The following is a 14,059-nucleotide window of genomic DNA, read 5'->3' as shown; positions in this document are numbered from 1 at the left end:
CTATACTCAGGCTGAACTCTCCTTGACTTTGATAAGAGTTTTGCTGGAGAAATAAAAGCAGGCTTTGGCAAGTAATTAGTATGCCAGTTTATGAAGGATCTCAAAATGCTTTACAAATTTAGGGATGTACGATGGTTTGTATGTAAACATTCAGAGCCTTTGTAGAGTCCATTGTGAGAGACAGAAAAGGCCAAATAGACCATCAGATCTACCACCTTGCCAGGGCTGAAGCTAAAGAGATGTATCAAATATTAATCTGTTGTTTTATGTTTTATTATAGGAGTAACATGATATAGATCTTCTTTTCTGTAGTCTTTATAAAGTTGGCTATAGTCTCAGTGTGCATGTCTAACTTCTATTGTGAGAGAGACCCCCAGTGATTGTGTAGGGTGGAGGTCAATCTGGGTCTAAAGTGAATGACGTATGTCATTGTTATGAAGGCACAGTTTACAGGTGTGTCTCCTCTCAGCCAAAACATTGGAGGCATCTACATCTTTTATACAGACTTATACAAATAAAGGAAGACAGAAATTTTGAGGGAGAGGAGAGATGTTTAATCTATAAATACCTTAAAGAAACAACAAGCAAGACAGAGGGGAATTATTTACATTCTCCAAGGACGATAACAGAAGGCATGTCGGTGTGAAGGTCAGGGCAAATTAAGGCAGAATCCAGTGACCCAAGGGGGGGCTGGGCACAGCAGCCAATCAGAGCAGTTTGATTGGTGTCACTGTCTTGCTTGGATGGGAAGCAAATCATGACTTGGGAATCAAAGGAAAATTAGTCTATCTGGGCGATGTGAGAGACTATGCCAGGAAAGCATAGTCAAGTGGTTAGAGCATATTCTGTTTTATATTCCCTGCTCAGCCACTGATTTTCTATGAGACCTTCGGCAAGTCACTTTTGTGCTTCAGTTTTCTACCTGTAAAATGGGATAATAATCTCTCATGGGGGTTTTGGGAGGCTAAATCCATCAACATTTATAATGGTCCTTGATGAAAAGGTGGGTAAATGCAGAATATTATGTATTGTATGGGGATTGAACTGAGAGGACATATCCAGGGAGTGAGAGGATGAAATGCTAGTGGATCTGAACTTTATTTAATGTTATCACACCCATGTGGATGAAAGAAAAAGTTTCAACTAGATGTTAGAACAAAGTTCATAACACCAAGAACTGTAAAGCAATGGGCTAGACTCCAAGGGAGTCACAGTATCAAGGGCTCATGGCACCATCACTGCAGAGATCTGAGGACAGGTTAGCTAAAACACTAGTGGGCCTAATGTAGGGTGAGGTCCTGCAAAATGCTGAACGTTAGAATGGATGATAATAATGATATAACAAATCTCTGACCACCAGGATCTTTACAATGATTAGTGTGCTGCCCATCCTGGCATTTTGGAACTTCATGGCACTCAGAGACTCCTGCTCCTAAAGCTGCACACATCTGTCACTAAAAGAAAATCTTCACCAGCTCTTTGCAGCATAGGGCTTATGCTGCACAAGAGCCATTCTCATATAATGCAGCAGAGGGCAGTAAAACACATACACAGTAGCCAGTTCACCACAGTAGTTAGCACTTCAGTAGGGCTTTTCATCCAAGGATCTCAAAGAGCTTTGCAAGCCTGGATGAATTAAGCCTACCACCCTGTGAAATACGTAAGGGCTATATAGGTATTATTTTGCCAGGCCCCCCCACTTGAAATGCAGCTATTGTTTGGCATACAACTGTTTAACAGTGCCTGTCATCTCTATACAGAAGTTTAGGATGGGAAGTGAAGTGGATAGAAAGCTGGCTAGATCGTCGGGCTCAACAGATAGTGATCAATGGCTCGATGTCTAGTTGGCAGCCGGTTTCAAGTGGAGTGCCCCAGGGGTCAGTCCTGGGGCTGGTTTTGTTCAACATCTTTATTAATGATCTGGATGATGGGATGGATTACACCCTCAGCAAGTTCGCAAATGATACTAAGTTGGGGGAGAGGTAGATATGCTGGAGGGTAGGGATGGGGTCCAGAGTGACCTAGACAAATTGGAGGATTAGGCCAAAAGAAATCTGATGAGGTTCAACAAGGACAAGTGCAGAGTCCTGCATTTAGGATGGAAGAATCCCATGCACTGCTACAGACTAGTGACTGTCTGGCTAAGCAGCAGTTCTGCAGAAAAGGACTTGGGAATTACAGTGGATGAGAAGCTGGATATGAGTCAGCAGTGTGCTCCCGTTGCCAAGAAGGCTAACAGCATATTGGGCTGCATTAGTAGGAGCATTGCCAGCAGATTGAGGGAAGTGATTATTCCCCTGTATTCGGCACTGGTGAGGCCACATCTGGAGTATTGCGGCCAGTTTTGGGCCCCCCACTACGGAAAGGATGTGGAGTAATTGGAGAGAGTCCAGTGGAGGGCAACGAAAATGATCAGGGGGCTGGGGCACATGACTTACGAGGAGAGGCTGAGGGAACTGGGCTTGTTTAGTTTGTAGAAGAGAAGAATGAGGGGGGATTTAATAGCAGCCTCCAACTAAGTGAAGGGGGGTTCCAAAGAGGATGGAGCTCGGCTGTTCTCAGTGGTGGCAGATGACAGAACAAGGAGCAATAGTCTCAAGCTGCAGTGAGGACAGGGCTGGCTTTAGGTCGATTCCCCTGATTCCTCTGAATCGGGCCCTGCACCCAGCCAGAGCACGGCAAGCCACGTGGCCCCACTACCCCAGCCGGAGCCCAGCAGCCCCACTACCCTGGCTGGAACACTGGCCTGAGCGCAGCAAGTCTCGCAGCCCTGCTCCCCCGGCCTGAGCACGGCAAGTCCTGTGGCCCTGCTCCCCCAGCCCGAGCACGGCAAGTGCCGCGGCCCCGCTCCCCCAGCCAGAGCTCTGTCCCGAACGCATCAAGAACCGTGGCCCCGCTCTCCCGGCCGGAGCTCTGTCCCGAGCACAGCAAGTCCCATGGCCCTGCTCCCCTGACCCGAGCGCGGCAAGTCCCGCGGCCCCGCTCCCCTGGCTGGAGTGCTGGGCAGACAGCTCTAAGCATGCAGCCCCAATCCCCGGACTGGAGCGCGGCAAGCCCTGCGGCTCCGCTCCCCCAGCCGGAGTGCAGCAATCCGAAGTGTCGCCGAAGACTCGGAGCGCCGCCTGGTGAGTACAAGCCCCGTGAATCGGGCCCCGCACTTGCTAAAGCCAGTCCTGAGTGGAGGCGGTCTAGGTTGGATATTAGGAAATGCTATTTCACTAGGAAGGTGGTGAAGCAATGGAATGGGTTACATCGGGAGGAGGTGGAATCTCCATCCTTAGAGGTTTTTAAGGCCCGGCTTGACAAAGCCCTGGCTGGGATAATTTAGTTGGTGCTGGTCCTGCTTTGAGCAGGGGGTGGGACTAGATGACCTCCTGAGGTCTCTTCCAACCCTAATCTTCTACAATTCTATGAATATTACTGTATCCAGCTGAAATTCAAAGGTGAATTTAGCAAGGCAGAATGTAATTACATGGGGCAGAATTTGTCCCTTTCTTTTATGTAAAACTACCACTGGATCTTTAATGCCTAAGAATGTCAGTTTTATGTCTCGCCCAAGGGATGACCCAGCTGGTCTCTTATAGGCTTACTAACTGACTTTCAGCTCAAAAATCTCATAATAATATGCCTGATTCTCCACCCTGTTTACAACACTTTATGCTGGTCAACTCCCATGAAGTTAGTGCATAAAACTTGTGTAGCAAGATGGCTCATCCAGGTTAATATATCAGTGGGTCTCAGGGTGGATAAAAATTGATGATTTAAAAAAAAATCACATTTTTTAAAAATTAATTTCAGGTTTATTTTTAAAAAATCTATTTGAAATTGACAACCTATGTTAAGGTCTAAGCTTATTATATCTATTAAAATCATTTAAGTTAAATATCAAAAATAATATTAAGAAGTACACGTTTGCTGCTAAGGTTTAAAGAAAGGCAGACCACAGAATTGCAGCCACTAGCTAAGCACCTGGAACCAGAGTTAGCTGAAGTAGGAAGTCAGCTTTTCACAGCAGTAGCGTCTTCTTAATTTAATTGTATTCTACTAGTTCAGTTCAATGACTAGTTCATTCAGAGTTAAGAAACTTATTGGGAGTTGAGAAAGAAAGAAAGTTTGTTTACTTTTCCATTCTATGAATAAAAGGTAGGGGCAAGAGGATGAAATTTACTAGTTCTAAAACCTTGAAGGACATGGTGGTCAGAAATAATCAGTTCAGTTTACTAGCTAGGGGTAATACTTCCTTTGTTTAATAAATCAGTTAGTTTTAAATGCCTAATGTGTTATGATAAACTTTTTTTTCTCTGATAAAAACAACAGGAATTCTGGTGGCACCTTAAAGACTAACAGATTTATTTGGGCATAAGCTCTCATGAGTAAAAAACCTCACTACTTCAGATGCACAAAGAAGTGAGGTTTTTTACCGACGTAAGCTTATGCCCAAATAAATCTGTTAGTCTTTAAGGTGCCACCGGTCTCCTTGTTTTTTTTGTGGATACAGACTAACACGGCTACCCCCGATACTTTTTTCTCTGATGTATCCAGCACATTTAAGGTAATTTTATTTAATAAAAACATTAAATGCAGTTGTGACCCAAAGTGTCAAGGGTAGCCCACAGTGAAAATGCCAAGGTTGGGGCAAGCTGCAAAAAGGAGAGCAGATTCTCCCAAAACTGGTGAATCTAACTACAGTAGTAACTACCAATCAGTCACAAATTGTGCTCCGGATCCCCCACATTGGTAATCAAGAAGCTGAAAAACAGAAATCACACACACCCCTTTATTGCATTCCAGTCTCTGGCTCTCAATCAGCAAGTAGGTCGAGTAAAGTGAGAAGTTATTTAAAACTCTATTCACTATACAAAATGTTTTTCTGATCACCAAAGGGCCAGTCACATAACCAAATCAATACTAGCAAATACTCTAAAGTAATATTGTACAGTAATACTGTAAAGTATTGCACATTGGAAAAAATAACCCCAACTATATATACAATATGATGGAGCTAATTTAGCTACAACTACTCAGGAAAGAGATCTTGGAGTCATTGTGGATAGTCCCCTGTCCAGAGGCATGTCTCTACATGTCCTGCTGACTCATAGGCATGGCCGGTGGTAGGGTGGATTTGATTTAAATTACTAGTCAGGAAGACTCGATTTAATCATAGATTTCTACATAAAAGTGCATTCTTGTTGGTTGTCCTAACCTTAATACGTATTCTTCACAACTTAGAGATTGATGTAGGTTTCATTTTTAGAAGGTACACATTATACATTTTTAAAGTGACTTATTTTGAAAACTTTTCAAATTAGTTTTACAGCTATATTGGAAAATGAATGATTGTTTGGTTATTTCATTTACCAAAGATAATTGAAGCAGATATTTATGAGGTCTTTGGGAGGTGAACTATCTCCAATTCAACAAGTTAATCATTAATATTTGGAGGATTTTCTTGCTGTGCTGTATTAGGAGGAAAACATCACCATACAGACATTTAAATTCTTTTATTTAACTAAAACAACGTTATGTATTCTGGATTTTTTTCTTCAACAGCAAACATATAATATTTTAACAAAACAAGCATATGACTTTTTGAATTTAGTTAAACATTCAAGATTTTAAAAATCAGCTCTGTTTTTGTTAAGATTGTTTTTAACTAAAATAGTTAAATGAAATATTTTTTAAAAAATTAAATCAACTATGTCAGCCAGATCAACATGAGAAACTTAAAATATTGGTTTCAGAGTAGCAGCCGTGTTAGTCTGTATCCGCAAAAAGAACAGAAGTACTTGTGGCACCTTAAAATATTGGCTTCTGCAACTAACTCAGTCGTCTTCATCTTCATTTTCCTGTTTGTTCATAATCTGGAAAAGAAAAACAAGCTTTCCTGCTTTTTCAGGTCCCAAACGATTTCTCAATTTGGAATGAATTACTCCAAAGGAAGAAAATATTCTTTCTACACCAGCAGAAGAAGCTATTGTTGTTAAAAGTGAGATTATCACTTCAACAGTCTCTGAATACAAGTGCTTAAGTGACTTCCATCAGTTCATTGGTGTGACTTTCTTTAAAACATCATCAGCAAACATATATTTCTTGAAAGGTTCACCCTTACCTCTGAAGTTTATTATAGTTGGGATTATGGAGGGATGGTTGCTGGATGTCCATGTCATAGCCAACTCCTCTTCTTCAGCAGTTAAGGTTTGTCCCTGGTACTGAGTACTGAGAATATTTGCAAGAAAATGAGCTGGAGATAGTGCTTGTCCCATTCGTTATTTTAATGCTTGTAATTTAACTCTTCATTGCATTTTTCTCTTTTTAAGATCTCACACAGTTCCTTCCAAATTTCAACAGATTCAGCAATAAAACAGCTATTTCCCTGCATTTTGTTCAAGGCTTCAGAAATAGGCTTCAGGATACTCAGCATATGTTCAACATTTCTCTTAAGCCCAATGTTGAGAACTTTGGCTGTGACAGTGCCATCTATTTTTTCATGATTTTGTTCACAAACTGTCATCAGATTATGCTAGCTCTTGATACAGTCCACTCAAAATAGTCCACTACTGAGTTCCATCGCACGTCTTGTGGGAGAGTTAGCTTGGTTCCTCCAACGTTTTTTCAGAGCAGCTGCTGCAAAGTGGTTGTTACAGAAGTATTTTGCAAATTCATAGAATCATAGAATATCAGGGTTGGAAGGGACCTCAGGAGGTCATCTAGTCCAACCCCCTGCTCAAAGCAGGACCAATTCCCCACTAAATCATCCCAGCTAGGGCTTCGTCAAGCCTGACCTTAAAAACCTCTAAGGAAGGAGATTCCACCACCTCCCTAGGTAACTCATTCCAGTGCTTCACCACCCTCCTAGGGAAAAAGTTTTTCCTAATATCCTACCGAAACCTCCCCCACTGCAACTTGAGACCATTACTCCTTGTTCTGTCATCTGGTACCACTGAGAACAGTCTAGATCCATCCTCTTTGGAACCTCCTGTCAGGTAATTGAAAGCAGCTATCAAAACCCCTCGTCATTCGTCTCTTCTGCAGACTAAACTCTGTAGCTGCTGGTTGAGAGCCCAGCTTTGAAGGCAGTGCCACCACCACCAGCAGCGCAGAAGTGTGGCAATACTGCATCCCCTCTACAGTAGCCTTGCAACCCTCCCCCACATCACACTTTTGGATAGGGACCCGCGTGGTTACAACATCATGAAATTTAAGATTTTAAAATCTTATCATGGTGAAATTTACCAAAATGGACCGTGAATTTGGTAAGACCCTATTGATGGGCCATGAAGCAGGCTGGATAGTGCTGATGCCAATCAGTCTGGGGGTGTCACCCAGATTCACAGCACAAGTTTCAGATATCAATATATCACACATATTTATAACTCACAATAAAAAGATGATACATACATATAAATAAGCTTATCATATTTAGCAAATCATAACTTTTCCACTGGTACCTTACATAGCATATCTTGTATGACTCATTGCAATTTTGTAATATTGTTATCCATAACATTATAAATGGTGATGCCCGCGGCCTGCCAGGGTAAGCATCCTGGCAGGCCGGGCTAGTTTGTTTAACTGCTGTGTCCGCAGGTTCGGCCAATTGTGGCTCCCACTGGCCGCAGTTTGCCGCCCCAGGCCAATGGGGGCTTCGGGAAGCGGTGCAGGCCGAGGGATGTGCTGGCCGTTGCTTCCTGCCACCCCCATTGGCCTGGAGCGGTGAACCGCAGCCAGTGGGATCTGCGATCGGCCAAACCTGTGGCTGTGGCAGGTAAACAAACCGGCCCGCATGCCAAAAGTTGCTGATCCCTGGTTTAACACCTTAGGCTGTTATTGAATGTAAAAATAAAAATAAAAGAATAGAAGGATAAAGAGCAATTGTATCAATTATGCTTTGGGGCATATGCAGATTGCTGACCTGGAATTATTTTATGCGTGTGCCATAATGATTGTGATTTTAATGGAATAACCAAGCCTCTCTTAACTTAAGATGATAGATGGGTCTGTAAAATACAAGATATAAGACAGGTAAACTTAAAATAGGAGGAGATATGGACATATTGGTGAGGGAATAAACCATGGTGATGGTATTTAGCTGATGAATTTAGCCTCTTTAGGCAACCTCAGATTTCCTCAAATTTATTGCAGATTCTGTGAATTTTCTTTTTCAACTCTGCGACTTGATAGGAACAGTTCTCTGTGACTATCTGATACACAGTAGTCAAGCTGGATTGGTTAGATGTGGTCGGTGAGATAAATCACATGCTACTTTTTCTCTTCCATGATTGGATGAGCATGCAAGCATCCTGATCCAAATTTAAAATTCCCTTTGCATGTGACTTTGAAATACACTTCCTGCCAACATTCATCAGCACAAACTTGATTCCTCGGATGTTCCTGGAACATCAGGGTGTGAGCAGTGAGGGCTCAGTCCTGCAGAGTGCTGAGTCCTCCACTGAGGTACTGTATACTCTCTCAATTCCCCCTGACCTCAGTGGGTGTTGAGGGAATTTAGCACCTCACAGGAGCATTTCAGCGGCTTGCAGGATTAAGGTGTAATTACCCAGTTATATTGAGTATGCAGCAAGAATACCAGTAATAACAGTAGGTTGACATAGCAGAGACAGTTTGAAGTTAAGGACAAGACAAGGTAGTTGGGTGATTCTTGTCTTCTGATCTACTTCTCTAACATCCCCGATGTCTGAAACAGCAGGACATTTTTTTATATGTGACATATGTAAGCAGGAAAACACTTTGATCATCAGGATATGTGGGGTTTTAGTGTTTGATTTTTTTTTGTCTCTTTGGTATACAGTGGACCCTCACTAGAATGCGCATCTATATAGCACGAATTTGCTTATAGTGCGGAACCACACATGGATCCCAAATTTATTACTTTCATTGGAATCCATGGTAACGTGGTCCCCGCTATAACATGGTCCCCACATTAATGTAGGACTGCGCACGGATCCAAAACCCCACATTCTAGTGAGCGCCTGGTGAAGTTTGTCAGACAGATCACACAGTCTAAAGTTATTCTAGATTCCTTCCTAGAAAATGTGCTATCTACAGTACAATTTTTTATAAACTGGAGGAATATCTAAGATCTACTTGTCATAACTAGGGTTGCCAACTTTCTAATTGCAGAAAAGCGAACACCCTTGCCCTGCCCCCTGCTCCACCGCTTCTCAAAAGCCCCACCCCATTCACTCCATCCCCCCTCCCTCTGTCACTTGCTGTCCTCCGCCCTCGCTCATTCATTCATTTTCACTGGACTGGGGCAGGGAGTTGGTGTGCAGGAGGGGGTGAGGGCTCCAGCTAGGGGTGTGGGCTCTGGGATGGGGTTGGAGATGAGAGGTTTGGAGTGCAGGAGGGGATTCCAGGCTTGGGTCTTGGCCAAGGGATTCAGAGTGTGGGAGGGGGCTCCAGGCTGAGGCAGGGAGTTGGGCTGTGGGAGGGAATACAGGCTCTGGGTTGGGGTGCAGGCTCTGGGCTGGGGCCAGAAATGGGGAGTTTAGGGTGTGGGAAGGGGTTTGGGGCTGGGGCAGGGGGTTGGTGTGTGGGAGGGTGTGAGGGCTGCAGCTGGGGGTGTGGACTTTGGGATGGGGATGAGGGGTTTGGGGTTCAGGAGGGGGCTCAGTGATGGGGCAGGGGGTTGTGGCATGGGAGAGGGTGCAAGGTGTGGGCTTCGGGAGGGAGTTCGGCTGCAGGAAGGGGTTCCAAGCTGGGGCAGGGGGTTGGAACATGGGAGAGGGTTCAGGGTGCAGGCTCTGGGCAGCGTGGACCTGAAGTGGGTCCCAGGAAGTGACATGTCTGTCTGGCTTTTAGGCAGAGGAGCGGCCAGGAGGCTCTGCGCACTGCCCATTCCCAGCCAATGGGAACTGTGGAGCTGTTGCTCAGCACGGGGGCAATGCACGACGCCCCCATGGCCACCCCTTCACCTAGGAGCTGGAGGGACATGTCACTACTTCTGGGAGCCACAGGGAGCGTGCCAGCCCTGCTGCGCTACCAACAGGACTTTTAACAGCCCAGTCAGTGGTGCTGACCAGAGTCGCCAGGCAGGGGATTGGTGTGCAGGAGGGTATTAGGGCTCCAGCTGGGGGAGTGGACACCTGCCATCTGGCAACCCTAGTCATAACCTTGTTAGATTTGAAATAGGAGAGCTGACACTGAAACACTGCAAAATGGTCTAAGGAAACTTTATTGAAAATCTACTGCTAGAAATTGTGGGATGGGATGAATATATTTAAAAACAGCCGGAGGGACTTCAATTGAAATTAATCCCAGTTAAAGAAACACTGCCATTGTGAAAAATCATATACTAAAAGAATCCCTTACCTATGTTCAAAAGATCATCTTTGATTATTAAAAATAAAGCCGGGCTGGTGCGGGGGAATGGGGTGGTGAGGGTGGGCACAGAATCCAAGCTTTCTATTCACCACTTTTGCTGGTTAGTTACATTATTTTGTTTACAGTCAATTTAACTTTCTAGTTCTGGCATACTATTAAAGTGCAGAGGTATTTGTATGTGTCTGGCACTGCAGAGACACATTGTAAGGTAAACAAAGTACAAATTTTAAATGTTGGTGAAAACAAGTCTATTCATATTAGGTTTCCTATAAACCCTACGCTTAGGTCCTAAACTATGCCCCTTAGCAAATCTTTTTTTTTTTAAGGGGGGCAGATGTGGGAGTACAACAGACCCCAGTGTGGTAAATGGGAACATAGGGCTCCAAGCTGTATGGTGCTGAGTGCCCTCAGCTCCTACTGATGTCAGAGAGAGTTCAGTGTTCGGCACCTCCCAGGAGTGCCTGAGTCAGGGCTGCATACAAGATGCAGAATTTGGCTTGCGATCATCTGGATCTGGAGATACGTAGTTGAACAACATTTCAGGAGTGTGTTGCCTGGAGAGATACAAGTTCTGGAATGTTCAAAGGTGCCTAAGGGAGGTTCTTTGATTCTTGCGTGCTGCGTGGCTGCACTCATGGACGTTCTTGGCTTTTGATCATGCCACCATAAATAGTGTGCATGGCCAGAGGCATAACTTAGAATAGGGTGACTAGACAGCAAGTGTGAAAAATGGGGACGGGGGTGGGGGGTAATAGGTGCCTATATAAGAAAAAGCTCCAAATATAGACACTGTTCCTATAAAATCGGGACATCTGGTCACTCTAATTTAGAACCATGTGGGGCAGACATCCTATAAATCTGTATTCTATGCTTTAGTACAGTGAGTTCTGGGGAGAGTAGGAGGCACAGAAAATGTTGTGCAGACCATGCCTACCTTATCTTATGACCCTTTGACCGCACTCCTGTCCCTGTTCTTTTATTAGTTGTCCCCCGTAATCAGTGGGTTCTGTGGTCCTGTGGGTCCACCCCTTAGGCTGGGGGAGGATCCTTTAGCAGTGGGCGCCTGCCCACTTCCCGGAAACCCAATAGATACACCTTGCTTCCAACTTATTGCTCTTACTTGTCTTTCTACGAAGTTGGCTCTATTCTCCTCTGATGGTTATGGATAATTGGACAGTAAGCCAGAAAAAAAATTAAATCTTGTTCTCTTGACAGAAAAACACATTGCTCCATGGAACGTTCTCTATGTGCATCACTCCTGTGCTGCTCTTTGAACATTGCCGCTCGCCTGGGGAGCAGACCGGCAGTTCCTCTTTTATGTGACTTTTGTTGCAGAACTTGCATCATGCTCTTTCTCCCTGATGTTGGCTCCACCTAGTGGAAGGAACCTGTGGCCCCTATTCTAATCATCGTTAATACTTTGTACCTTTGTAGCATCTTCCTTCCACCTCAGGAACTCTACACTCTGCGGGCATGAGTAAACTAATCCTCACAGTACTTCTGTTACCACTCCCAGATTACTGAGCAGGAATGTGAGTACAGAGAATTCAAGAGCCACATTTTCAAGTCTAGCCACTGACTTTGGGTACCTTGTTTTTTGAGTACTCAGCTTGAGATCCCTTGAGCCTGCATTTCAGAGGCCCCTTGGAAAATCAGGCCCTAAGTATCAGAAGCAGGACATCCTAAAATTGAGACAGTCAAAATCAGTGACTAGTTTTTCCCAAAATGACTTGCCTAAGTTCATACAGTAAATCGGTGGCAGAGCTGGGCCTGAAACCCAGGACTCCAGGCCATCAAAACCACCGTTATCATTTATCACATCAAAAAGCTACATTAAAAGAATGTTGAGGTTGCAAAGTCAAGCATTGCCTGTGCAATATTATTTCAACCTCTTGAGCATATGCATTATGATACAGGCTTTAATTACATGATCACCTGACCTCTTTCACTGCGCAAGAAGGATGGTCCTCACTGAATGAGGTAGCTGTTTATTATTTATTTTACTCTCCAATTTGTAGCCCCCAGCATTATTTGCTGTACACCATCCAAACTCTGTATTATTAATGTTCTCAGGGGCTTGTCTGTGGCACTGATCAGTGCCACATCTGAGTGCTTCATACACATTAACAAATTTAGCTTCACAAAACCCCAGTGAGGTCAGAGTGTAGTGCAGTGGGATGGGATGGGTTCTCAAACTTTTGTACTGGTGACCCCTTTCACATTGCAGGCCTCTGAGTGCAACCCCCACTTATAAATTAAAAATACTTGTTTATATATTTTACACCATTATAAATGCTGGAGGCAAAGTGGGGTTTGGGATGGAGGCTGACAGCTTGTGACCCCCACCCCATGTAATAACCTCATGACCCCTGAGGGTCCTGACCCCCAGTTTGAGAACCCCTGGTATAGTGTTATTCCCACTGTACACATGGGGCATTGAGTACATTGCATTATACAGCCCTTTATGAGTGCAAAGCATGGCTCCCACTGACTTCAGTTGCAGACGTGAGGATTCAGCGCTTCTACAGATCAGACCCAGGATCTCAGACTGGGCACCCAGAAAATGAGAAACAGACTATTAGTGACCACCTGGGAGAAGTTTGGTGTAAATGACTTGCCCAAAATTACACAGGTGCTTAGTGGCAGAGGCAGGGAGATAATTCAGTTCTTCAGGGCAACATTTGACTGCCTTAATCATGAGATCATCCCTTTCTGTTCCTGCAGGCCCTGTCCCTCATTCACTGCATTGCACACCTTCCAAATTCTGCAACAAATGAGGCAGAGGCCTTGCAGACAACAGCCTCCTTCACTACATAACCCTGATTTTTCCCCAGAGCAAGTCCATTCTGTGCACTGAATGAAGCAGGGGTCCTGTGGGACAAATAGTGCCTGATCATGTAATTAAAGACTATCATAAAGTAGATGCATGAGGGGGGCAAATTAAGGTAGCACAAGCAGCCTTAATTTTGGCATTTTCTAACTTTTGAATGCTTCATATTGCTGTCTGGATGTACTTTTAACATAGGATTTTTTGGGTGGGGGTGGGGATGGGCGGAGTGGGAAGCTCCTTACAGTATTTCCCACTAAGCTTGTTCTGAGGAATGGCAGAACTGTTTTAGCTGAAATTTTCCAGAACTGTTCAGTGTGAGGCAGACTTCTGGCATGGAAAATTTCAGGCCAGATGGTTAAAGTTTGGCAAAGTTTTATAAGCAACTGAAAACAGGGCCTTAGAATGGAAAGTGTTGGACAACCTTAACGACAAGTGTTGCTGTCTTCATTGCTTATAAGAATTTATATTGCAATAGAGGTTCCAACCCATTTTGGGCCCCATTGTGCAGGGCTCCATACAAATATACAGTAAATGCTCCAGTGGTGATAATGATAAACAAAAGTGAGTAAACTAACCTTAACTAAACTCCATGTTCCCCAGCTGAGACGTGTGTAAACTCAGTTTGCCCTTAAGCACACTCCTGAAGGATGGTGTAATTAAAATAGGCTGTTGAGCAGCAGGATGCTCATTCCTCCCTGCTTTTAGTCTCTCTTACCACGAGATGGGCAGTTCTGTCATTGGAGCCAGTCCTTCATCTCTACATCTCTTCCTCTCATTGTAATAATACTTTCTGCTGAAACACCACCACTTGTGGGTTTCTTATTTTCTACTGCTACCCTGTCCTACAAACTGAATGTGGGCTTGATCCATGGATGTGATTCAGTC

General features: G+C 44.2%; 1 protein-coding gene across 1 annotated transcript in view; it reads left to right on the top strand.

Annotated features, from left to right (window-relative positions):
• USP35 (ubiquitin specific peptidase 35) overlaps window positions 1-14,059 on the top strand; it is a 54,277-nt gene that overhangs the window by 537 nt on the left and 39,681 nt on the right. The gene's annotated exons all lie outside the window — the stretch shown is intronic.

Source organism: Gopherus flavomarginatus, chromosome 1 (assembly GCF_025201925.1).
Source record: "Gopherus flavomarginatus isolate rGopFla2 chromosome 1, rGopFla2.mat.asm, whole genome shotgun sequence".
Classification (NCBI taxonomy): domain Eukaryota; kingdom Metazoa; phylum Chordata; order Testudines; family Testudinidae; genus Gopherus; species Gopherus flavomarginatus.
This window is presented reverse-complemented; position numbering and strand designations above follow the sequence as displayed.